The sequence below is a fragment of the Lactuca sativa genome, chromosome 7, assembly GCF_002870075.4.
Source record: "Lactuca sativa cultivar Salinas chromosome 7, Lsat_Salinas_v11, whole genome shotgun sequence".
Taxonomy (NCBI): domain Eukaryota; kingdom Viridiplantae; phylum Streptophyta; class Magnoliopsida; order Asterales; family Asteraceae; genus Lactuca; species Lactuca sativa.
Genome location: NC_056629.2, coordinates 61,142,510 through 61,151,658, shown reverse-complemented (window position 1 = coordinate 61,151,658; position 9,149 = coordinate 61,142,510).

Sequence of the window (9,149 nt, the reverse complement as noted above, 5' to 3'; positions counted from 1 at the left end):
TAAGATGAAAGTGACTATACACTCACTTGATACAGAGTGATTTGGACAGCACCTCGCTTCTAAAAATAACCTTTTTTGACGAAACCGGGAAGTTTGCTTGAAAACTAGGCTCTGCTCGGGCAGAGTTTCAAACCGAAAAACTCTTTTTCTCGGAGCCTTCGGGCTCTCCGAGGCCTTCTTCTAGAGCTAGAAAGGTTTCCTAGGCTTCGGGGGAGTTAGGATAGTCTAGAGAGAGATTAGAGGGAGAAAAATGTTAGAAAAGAGTGAAGAAATCGGCTGGCCCTCGGCCCCCCTTTTATAGCCGCGAGGGATCGCACTACGTTGGGCGTAGTTCTGAGTATGTTGGGCATACTCCGAGGTCGTACGACATGCGTTCAAAGATGGCTGGGTCATCGTGGTTCAATACAGACTGAGGAAAAAGTCAACATGCGAGGCGTACCTCCTTCATACGCGAGGCGTACCTCCTTGGTACGCAAGGCGTCCGAAGTCTATGCTGGGGGTAGCCTCGCATCCAGCTTCGCAAATTGCACCCCCGACTTCTAAAATTCATAACTTCCGTATACGAGCTCCGTTTTTTATGTTCTTTATATCCACGCGTAGGCAGGACCATACTCTATCGGTTGGAGTTGCCAGCGGAGTTGGGTCAGATCCACGACACCTTTCATGTGTCGCAATTGAGGAAGTGCATAGCCGATGAGTCGGCAGTGGTTCCATTAGAGGATATTCAGGTGGATGCGAGCCTGAATTATGCTGAGAGACCAGTGGCCATCAGGGATCGGAAGATCAAGGTTCTGAGGAACAAGGAGGTACCTCTGGTATTGGTTCAATGGCAACACCGTAAGGGATCGGAAATGACTTGGGAATCGGAACGCGAGATGCGGGAGCAGCATCCGGACTATTTGCAGAGTGAGACTTCGAGGGCGAAGTCTAATCCAAGTGGGGGAGAGTTGTAACAGCCCGAAATCTCAGGTATTGTTTAATTATGTTGTTGGGGTGAGTTAAGAGGGGACTCGGCGAGTTGGAGCCTAGACTCGCCGAGTAGGATCGCAGACTTGGTCGCGGGTCCGCGACTGGACTCGACGAGTCCATATATGGACTCGGCGAGTCGACGCTGTTCAGCAGAAACCCTAACCGTTCGGTTTTGGATCGTATATAATGCTCTTATAGGCCGTCATTGTCCGTTTTTAGTCGATTGAGAGGAACCCTAAACGGCTGTGGGCATCTAGAGCGAGATTGGAGGATATTAAGGCTTGAAGAAATTGTTGGGCAAGGAGGAGAAGGGTTTTGGCTAAAGGAACAGCAAGGGATTCGAGTTCTGCGGTTTGGAGACACAGAGAGGGCATATTCCAGGGAGGTTGTAGCTCGTCGGTTGTGCACGAGTCATTTCGGGATTTGCTAGCGTCAGCTTTTACGAGGTGAGTCTTCTCACTATACTGTACCCGGAAGGGTTTGACTGTGTGACCGGAAGGTCGGATATGATATGTGATATGTATGCTATATGTGGTAAGTTATTTGTTATATGTGCTATGTATGTTATGGGCCGGAAGGCGATTATATTATGGGCCGGAAGGCAATATGTTATGGGCCGGAAGGCGATATGTTGTGTGATGGACCGGAAGGTCGGCGTGGGTAGAACCGGAAGGTTTACCCAGCAGGGACGGAAGTCCCCTGAGACACATGGACCGGAAGGTCGGGCCTGGAAAGGCGTATGTGCGTAAGTTGTATGTTGGGGAACTCACTAAGCATTTATGCTTACAGTTGTTGTGCATGTGTTTCAGGTACTAGCGAGGACCGTGGGAAGGCGCCGGCGTGATCGATACACACTGAAGACTGCTTTTATGATCTTGGGATTTTGACTATTTGTATTTGACAGAATACTTAAACTATTTATGCCTTGTTATGAATGGAAATAAATATATTTTTAAAAAGAATAATTTGTTTGAAAATTTGCGTTGTTACAATTGGTATCAGAGCCTTGGTTTGAGGGATTCGAGTGCACCTTCGGGAGTAGCCGAACTCAAACCGAGGATTTGAGGGAAACTTTTTAAATAAAGGCATAAACTTTTGTAAATGGTTTTGTGGTAAGCAAGAAGGAAGCAGTGTGTACGATCAGTCAGCGCCCGAACGGTAAAGATCCCCAAAATACCTTACAATATTATATGATATGAATTGTTATGCATGCTAGAAGACTAGGTATCCATGATAGGACTAGAGTGGCCTGATTTGTGATGCCTTAGTCTAGGGAAATTTGCCTATATGAGATGCGTTGCTAGCTTGCGGGTAGATAGTGCATATCAGCAGTAGAGTACTCACTATCCGGAGTTTGGGGAGGAGGACTTGGGATGAACACTGATGCGGTGTGGTCGGTAATATTGGGCCCGTACTACCGAGGACACCGGGTCAGTGGGAGACCCAAGTAAGAACCCCTGGATATCGGGGACTGAGTAGGGTTGCGTATCGAGTACGATTATACTCGGAGGAGTCTCTGATAGTTTTATGTTGTATTTCAGAGACATCATGGTTAGACCACGCCACGGAGCGAGTACGAGCGGTGTGAGTGACGAGGATATCCGTCAGATGATTCACAAGGAGGTGGCGGCCGCGATCCGGGCTGAGATCCCGGAGATGTTTGGGTCTATTAAGACCACCCTGATGGAGACATTCGATGAGCGGTACGCCGCGTTGACTGAGGCTGCAACCGCTGCAGCTACCGCAGCTGTGGCCGCTGCTAGGCCATAGGGAGGTGACTCGTTGCTGTTCCGAGAGTTCAGCAACACGAAGCCACCGGAGTTCGATGGGACGCAGGATCCGATTGCTGCGATGAGGTGGATCGCGGACATAGAGGGGTGCTTCTACACGTGTTCATGCCCGGAGCACCTGAGGGTACGGTTCGCTTTGAACCAGCTCCGCCTGGGAGCGAAGGACTGGTGGAAGTTCGTGACGGCGAACTTCACCTTGGCAGAGACGACAGCGGTGACATGGGAGGGGTTTACTGCCATGTTCAGGGATGAGTACGTTCCCCCGGTGGAGAGGGAACGATTGGTGCAGGAGTTCTTAACCCTCAAGCAGGGTACTGATTCTGTTGCGGTGATTACGCGGAAGTTTCATGAGAGGGCGATGTTCTGCCCCGAGCTGGTGTCCACTGATCAGGCTCGGATGAGCCGGTACTTGGGAGTGTTGAGGAGGGATATCCGGGAGTTTGTGTCGAACTCCACCTACCATACTTTTGCTGAGCTTCAGGCGAATGCCAGGAAGCGCGAGATCGAGTTGGAGACCCAGGCCAGGGAGGAGGCCGAGTCTCAGCGGGTGGACCGGCGACCGGCTCAGTTCCAGCCGGCAGCCAAGCGGACCAAGTCCGCCGATGCGAGGACGGGAGGTTCGAAGAGCCGCACTTGCGGAAAGTGCGGCAAGGGTCACGAGGGGGCGTGTCGATCTGGTGCTTGCTACAAGTGTGGCAAGGAGGGGCACATTGCTAGGGAGTGTCCCAAGGGATTTACGGTTTGCTTTCATTGCAACCAGACTGGCCATAGGAAGGCCGAGTGCCCTCAGCTTCTTCAGGGATCTGCACCTGCTGCCGGAACTACTGCGACTCGACCGGTGAAGGCCGAGGCCCCGAGGGCTCGGGGGAGAGCCTTTCAGCTGACTGCGGAGGAGGTCCGCGCTACGCCCGATGTTGTGGCAGGTATGTTGTAATTCATGTAATTATTTTAATGTCGAGATGTTATGCTTATGTTATTATATGCGTAGGTACGTTTCTTGTGAACTCTGTGCCTGCCTTAGTGTTATTTGACTCGGGTGCGAGTAGGTCCTTTGTGTCCTTAGCCTTTAGTCAGCATATCAACGTTAGTCGTGAGTCGTTGAGTCGACCTTTGAGAGTTTCTATAGCTGACGAGAAAGTGATTTGTGCCACGGAGGTTCTTCGGGGATGTGTACTAGAGATTTTCGGGGTTGAATTCCCGATTGACCTGATCCCTATTGCGATGGGTGATGTCTGTGTCATCGTAGGCATGGATTGGTTGAGCCGATTCGGCGCTGTCATCGACTATGAGCGTCAGCTGGTGACCATACGAGACCATAGTGGGGGAGTTCTTTCGGTGTACGGCGAGGGTACCCGTTCGGGATCTGCTTTTTGTTCGGCCGCTAGGGCGAGGCAGTGTCTACAGCAGGGCTGTAAGGGTTTTGTGGCGTATGTGATGGATACGCGGGAGGTTTCCGAGAGACCGAGGTCAGTGGAGGAGGTCCCTGTGGTGCGTGAGTTTCCAGATGTTTTCCCCGAGGAGCTGCCGGGAGTACCTCCTGTGAGGCAAGTAGAGTTTGGTATTGACCTGGTTCCGGGGGCCGCGCCTGTTGCTAAAGTGCGTTATCGTCTTGCACCTCCAGAGATGCAAGAGTTGTCCTCGCAGCTCCAGGAGCTGTTGGGGAAGGGATTCATTCGGCCGAGCAGCTCGCCGTGGGGAGCACCTATTCTGTTCGTCAAGAAGAAGGATGGTTCACACCGGATGTGTATTGATTACCGGGAGTTGAACAAGTTGACGGTCAAGAACCGTTACCCGTTGCCGAGGATCGATGATTTATTCGATCAGTTGCAGGGAGCAACTTGGTTTTCCAAGATCGATCTGAGGTCAGGGTACCATCAGGTGAGAGTGCGGGAGGAGGATGTCCAGAAGACAGCGTTTAGGACGCGATACGGGCATTATGAGTTTGTGGTGATGCCTTTCGGACTCACCAATGCCCCGGCGGTGTTCATGGATCTCATGAACAGGGTATGCAGACCGATGTTGGATCGGTCAGTGATTGTATTCATCGACGACATTCTGGTGTATTCTAGATCTAGAGAGCAGCATGAGGAGCATTTGAGGGAGGTCCTTGAGGTATTGAGGTCGGAGAAGCTTTATGCAAAGTTCTCCAAATGTGACTTCTGGCTGCGAGAGGTCCAATTTCTAGGACATGTTGTCAATCAGAAAGGGATATTGGTCGATCCGGCCAAGGTTGAGGCGGTGATGAGTTGGGAGGTGCCGAAGTCACCCTCTGAGATCAGGAGCTTCCTGGGGTTAGCAGGGTATTATCGGAGATTCATCAAGGATTTCTCCAAGATCGCAGTGCCACTCACCAGATTGACCCGGAAGGGTGTTGCATTCTCATGGGGGCCCGAGCAGCAGACCCCCTTTGAGACACTTCACCAGAGGTTGTGCGAAGCCCCGGTATTAGCTCTTCCAGAAGGGATGGAGGGTTTTGTGGTATATTGCGACGCATCGATTTCGGGACTGGGTGCAGTGTTGATGCAGAGGGGTCATGTGATAGCGTATGCGTCGAGGCAGCTGAAGCCTCATGAGGCGAGATATTCCACGCATGATTTAGAGTTGGGAGCAGTAGTGTTCGCCCTCAAGATTTGGCGTCACTACCTGTATGGGGTTCGATGTACGATATATACGGACCATAAGAGCTTGAAGTATTTGATGGATCAGCCCAACCTAAATATGCGTCAAAGGAGGTGGTTGGATGTGGTCAAGGATTATGATTGTGAGATCCTGTACCACCCAGGTAAGGCTAATGTGGTAGCCGACGCGTTGAGCCGCAGGGCGGAGAGCACTCCATTGCGAGATGTATGCTTGAGACTGACTGTGATGACTCCAGTATTGGATGCTATTCGTGGGGCACAGGCCGAAGCTGTGCGACCAGAAATGCAGAAGAAAGAGCGGGTCATGGGATTAAGTTCAGAGTTCGTTAAGGATGGGCGAGGGCTTATGACGTTTCAGGGTCGGATTTGGGTACCGTTTGTGGGCGGTACGCGTATTACTTTGATGGAAGAGGCTCATAGGTCGAAATTCTCGATCCATCCCGGTGCTACGAAGATGTATTTGGACCTGAGGAAAGAGTATTGGTGGCCCTGTATGAAGAGGGACGTTGCATGGTTCGTCGAGCGGTGCTTGACCTGCCGTAGGGTTAAGGCTGAGCACCAGAGACCGCATGGCAAATTACAGCCATTGGAGATCCCCGAGTGGAAGTGGGAGCAGGTCACTATGGATTTCATCACCAAATTGCCGAGAACTGCCAGGGGAGTTGATGCAATTTGGGTGATTGTGGATAGGTTGACGAAGAGTGCACACTTCCTTGCCATCAGCGAGAGTTCTTCAGCGGAGAAGTTGGCAGAGATATATGTGAGAGAGGTGGTATCTCGGCATGGGGTGCCGATCTCGATTGTGTCAGACCGTGATGTGCGCTTCACTTCCAGGTTCTGGAAGAAATTCCATGAGGAGCTGGGTACTAAATTGCATTTTAGTACCGCATACCATCCCCAGACAGACGGTCAGAGCGAGCGGACGATTCAGACGCTGGAGGACATGCTCCGAGCGTGCGTGTTAGACTTCGGGGGTAGTTGGGATGCGTATTTACCATTGGCAGAGTTTTCCTACAACAACAGCCATCATTCGAGCATTGGTATGCCACCTTTTGAGTTGTTGTATGGTAGGAGGTGTCGGACCCCCATTTGCTGGGGAGAGGTGGGACAGAGAGTGATGGGCAGCACGGAGATCGTGCTCCAGACGACAGAGCAGATTCAGCAAGTGAGACAAAGGTTATTGACTGCCCAGAGCCGACAGAAGAGTTATGCAGACAGGCGCCGATCCGAGCTTGAATTTCAGGTCGGCGACTTCGTTCTCCTGAAGGTCTCTCCTTGGAAAGGAGTGATTCGATTCAGGAAGAGGGGCAAATTGGGGCCCCGGTATATTGGGCTATTTCGTGTGATTGCAAGGATAGGCCGGGTAGCCTATCGGTTGGAGTTGCCAGCGGAGTTGGGTCAGATCCACGACACCTTTCATGTGTCGCAATTGAGGAAGTGCATAGCCGATGAGTCGGCAGTGGTTCCATTAGAGGATATTCAGGTGGATGCGAGCCTGAATTATGCTGAGAGACCAGTGGCCATCAGGGATCGGAAGATCAAGGTTCTGAGGAACAAGGAGGTACCTCTGGTGTTGGTTCAATGGCAACACCGTAAGGGATCGGAAATGACTTGGGAACCGGAACGCGAGATGCGGGAGCAGCATCCGGACTATTTGCAGAGTGAGACTTCGAGGGCGAAGTCTAATCCAAGTGGGGGAGAGTTGTAACAGCCCGAAATCTCAGGTATTGTTTAATTATGTTGTTGGGGTGAGTTAAGAGGGGACTCGGCGAGTTGGAGCCTAGACTCGCCGAGTAGGATCGCAGACTTGGTCGCGGGTCCGCGACTGGACTCGACGAGTCCATATATGGACTCGGCGAGTCGACGCTGTTCAGCAGAAACCCTAACCGTTCGGTTTTGGATCGTATATAATGCTCTTATAGGCCGTCATTGTCCGTTTTTAGTCGATTGAGAGGAACCCTAAACGGCTGTGGGCATCTAGAGCGAGATTGGAGGATATTAAGGCTTGAAGAAATTGTTGGGCAAGGAGGAGAAGGGTTTTGGCTAAAGGAACAGCAAGGGATTCGAGTTCTGCGGTTTGGAGACACAGAGAGGGCATATTCCAGGGAGGTTGTAGCTCGTCGGTTGTGCACGAGTCATTTCGGGATTTGCTAGCGTCAGCTTTTACGAGGTGAGTCTTCTCACTATACTGTACCCGGAAGGGTTTGACTGTGTGACCGGAAGGTCGGATATGATATGTGATATGTATGCTATATGTGGTAAGTTATTTGTTATATGTGCTATGTATGTTATGGGCCGGAAGGCGATTATATTATGGGCCGGAAGGCAATATGTTATGGGCCGGAAGGCGATATGTTGTGTGATGGACCGGAAGGTCGGCGTGGGTAGAACCGGAAGGTTTACCCAGCAGGGACGGAAGTCCCCTGAGACACATGGACCGGAAGGTCGGGCCTGGAAAGGCGTATGTGCGTAAGTTGTATGTTGGGGAACTCACTAAGCATTTATGCTTACAGTTGTTGTGCATGTATTTCAGGTACTAGCGAGGACCGTGGGAAGGCGCCGGCGTGATCGATACACACTGAAGACTGCTTTTATGATCTTGGGATTTTGACTATTTGTATTTGACAGAATACTTAAACTATTTATGCCTTGTTATGAATGGAAATAAATATATTTTTAAAAAGAATAATTTGTTTGAAAATTTGCGTTGTTACAATTGGTATCAGAGCCTTGGTTTGAGGGATTCGAGTGCACCTTCGGGAGTAGCCGAACTCAAACCGAGGATTTGAGGGAAACTTTTTAAATAAAGGCATAAACTTTTGTAAATGGTTTTGTGGTAAGCAAGAAGGAAGCAGTGTGTACGATCAGTCAGCGCCCGAACGGTAAAGATCCCCAAAATACCTTACAATATTATATGATATGAATTGTTATGCATGCTAGAAGACTAGGTATCCATGATAGGACTAGAGTGGCCTGATTTGTGATGCCTTAGTCTAGGGAAATTTGCCTATATGAGATGCGTTGCTAGCTTGCGGGTAGATAGTGCATATCAGCAGTAGAGTACTCACTATCCGGAGTTTGGGGAGGAGGACTTGGGATGAACACTGATGCGGTGTGGTCGGTAATATTGGGCCCGTACTACCGAGGACACCGGGTCAGTGGGAGACCCAAGTAAGAACCCCTGGATATCGGGGACTGAGTAGGGTTGCGTATCGAGTACGATTATACTCGGAGGAGTCTCTGATAGTTTTATGTTGTATTTCAGAGACATCATGGTTAGACCACGCCACGGAGCGAGTACGAGCGGTGTGAGTGACGAGGATATCCGTCAGATGATTCACAAGGAGGTGGCGGCCGCGATCCGGGCTGAGATCCCGGAGATGTTTGGGTCTATTAAGACCACCCTGATGGAGACATTCGATGAGCGGTACGCCGCGTTGACTGAGGCTGCAACCGCTGCAGCTACCGCAGCTGTGGCCGCTGCTAGGCCATAGGGAGGTGACTCGTTGCTGTTCCGAGAGTTCAGCAACACGAAGCCACCGGAGTTCGATGGGACGCAGGATCCGATTGCTGCGATGAGGTGGATCGCGGACATAGAGGGGTGCTTCTACACGTGTTCATGCCCGGAGCACCTGAGGGTACGGTTCGCTTTGAACCAGCTCCGCCTGGGAGCGAAGGACTGGTGGAAGTTCGTGACGGCGAACTTCACCTTGGCAGAGACGACAGCGGTGACATGGGAGGGGTTTACTGC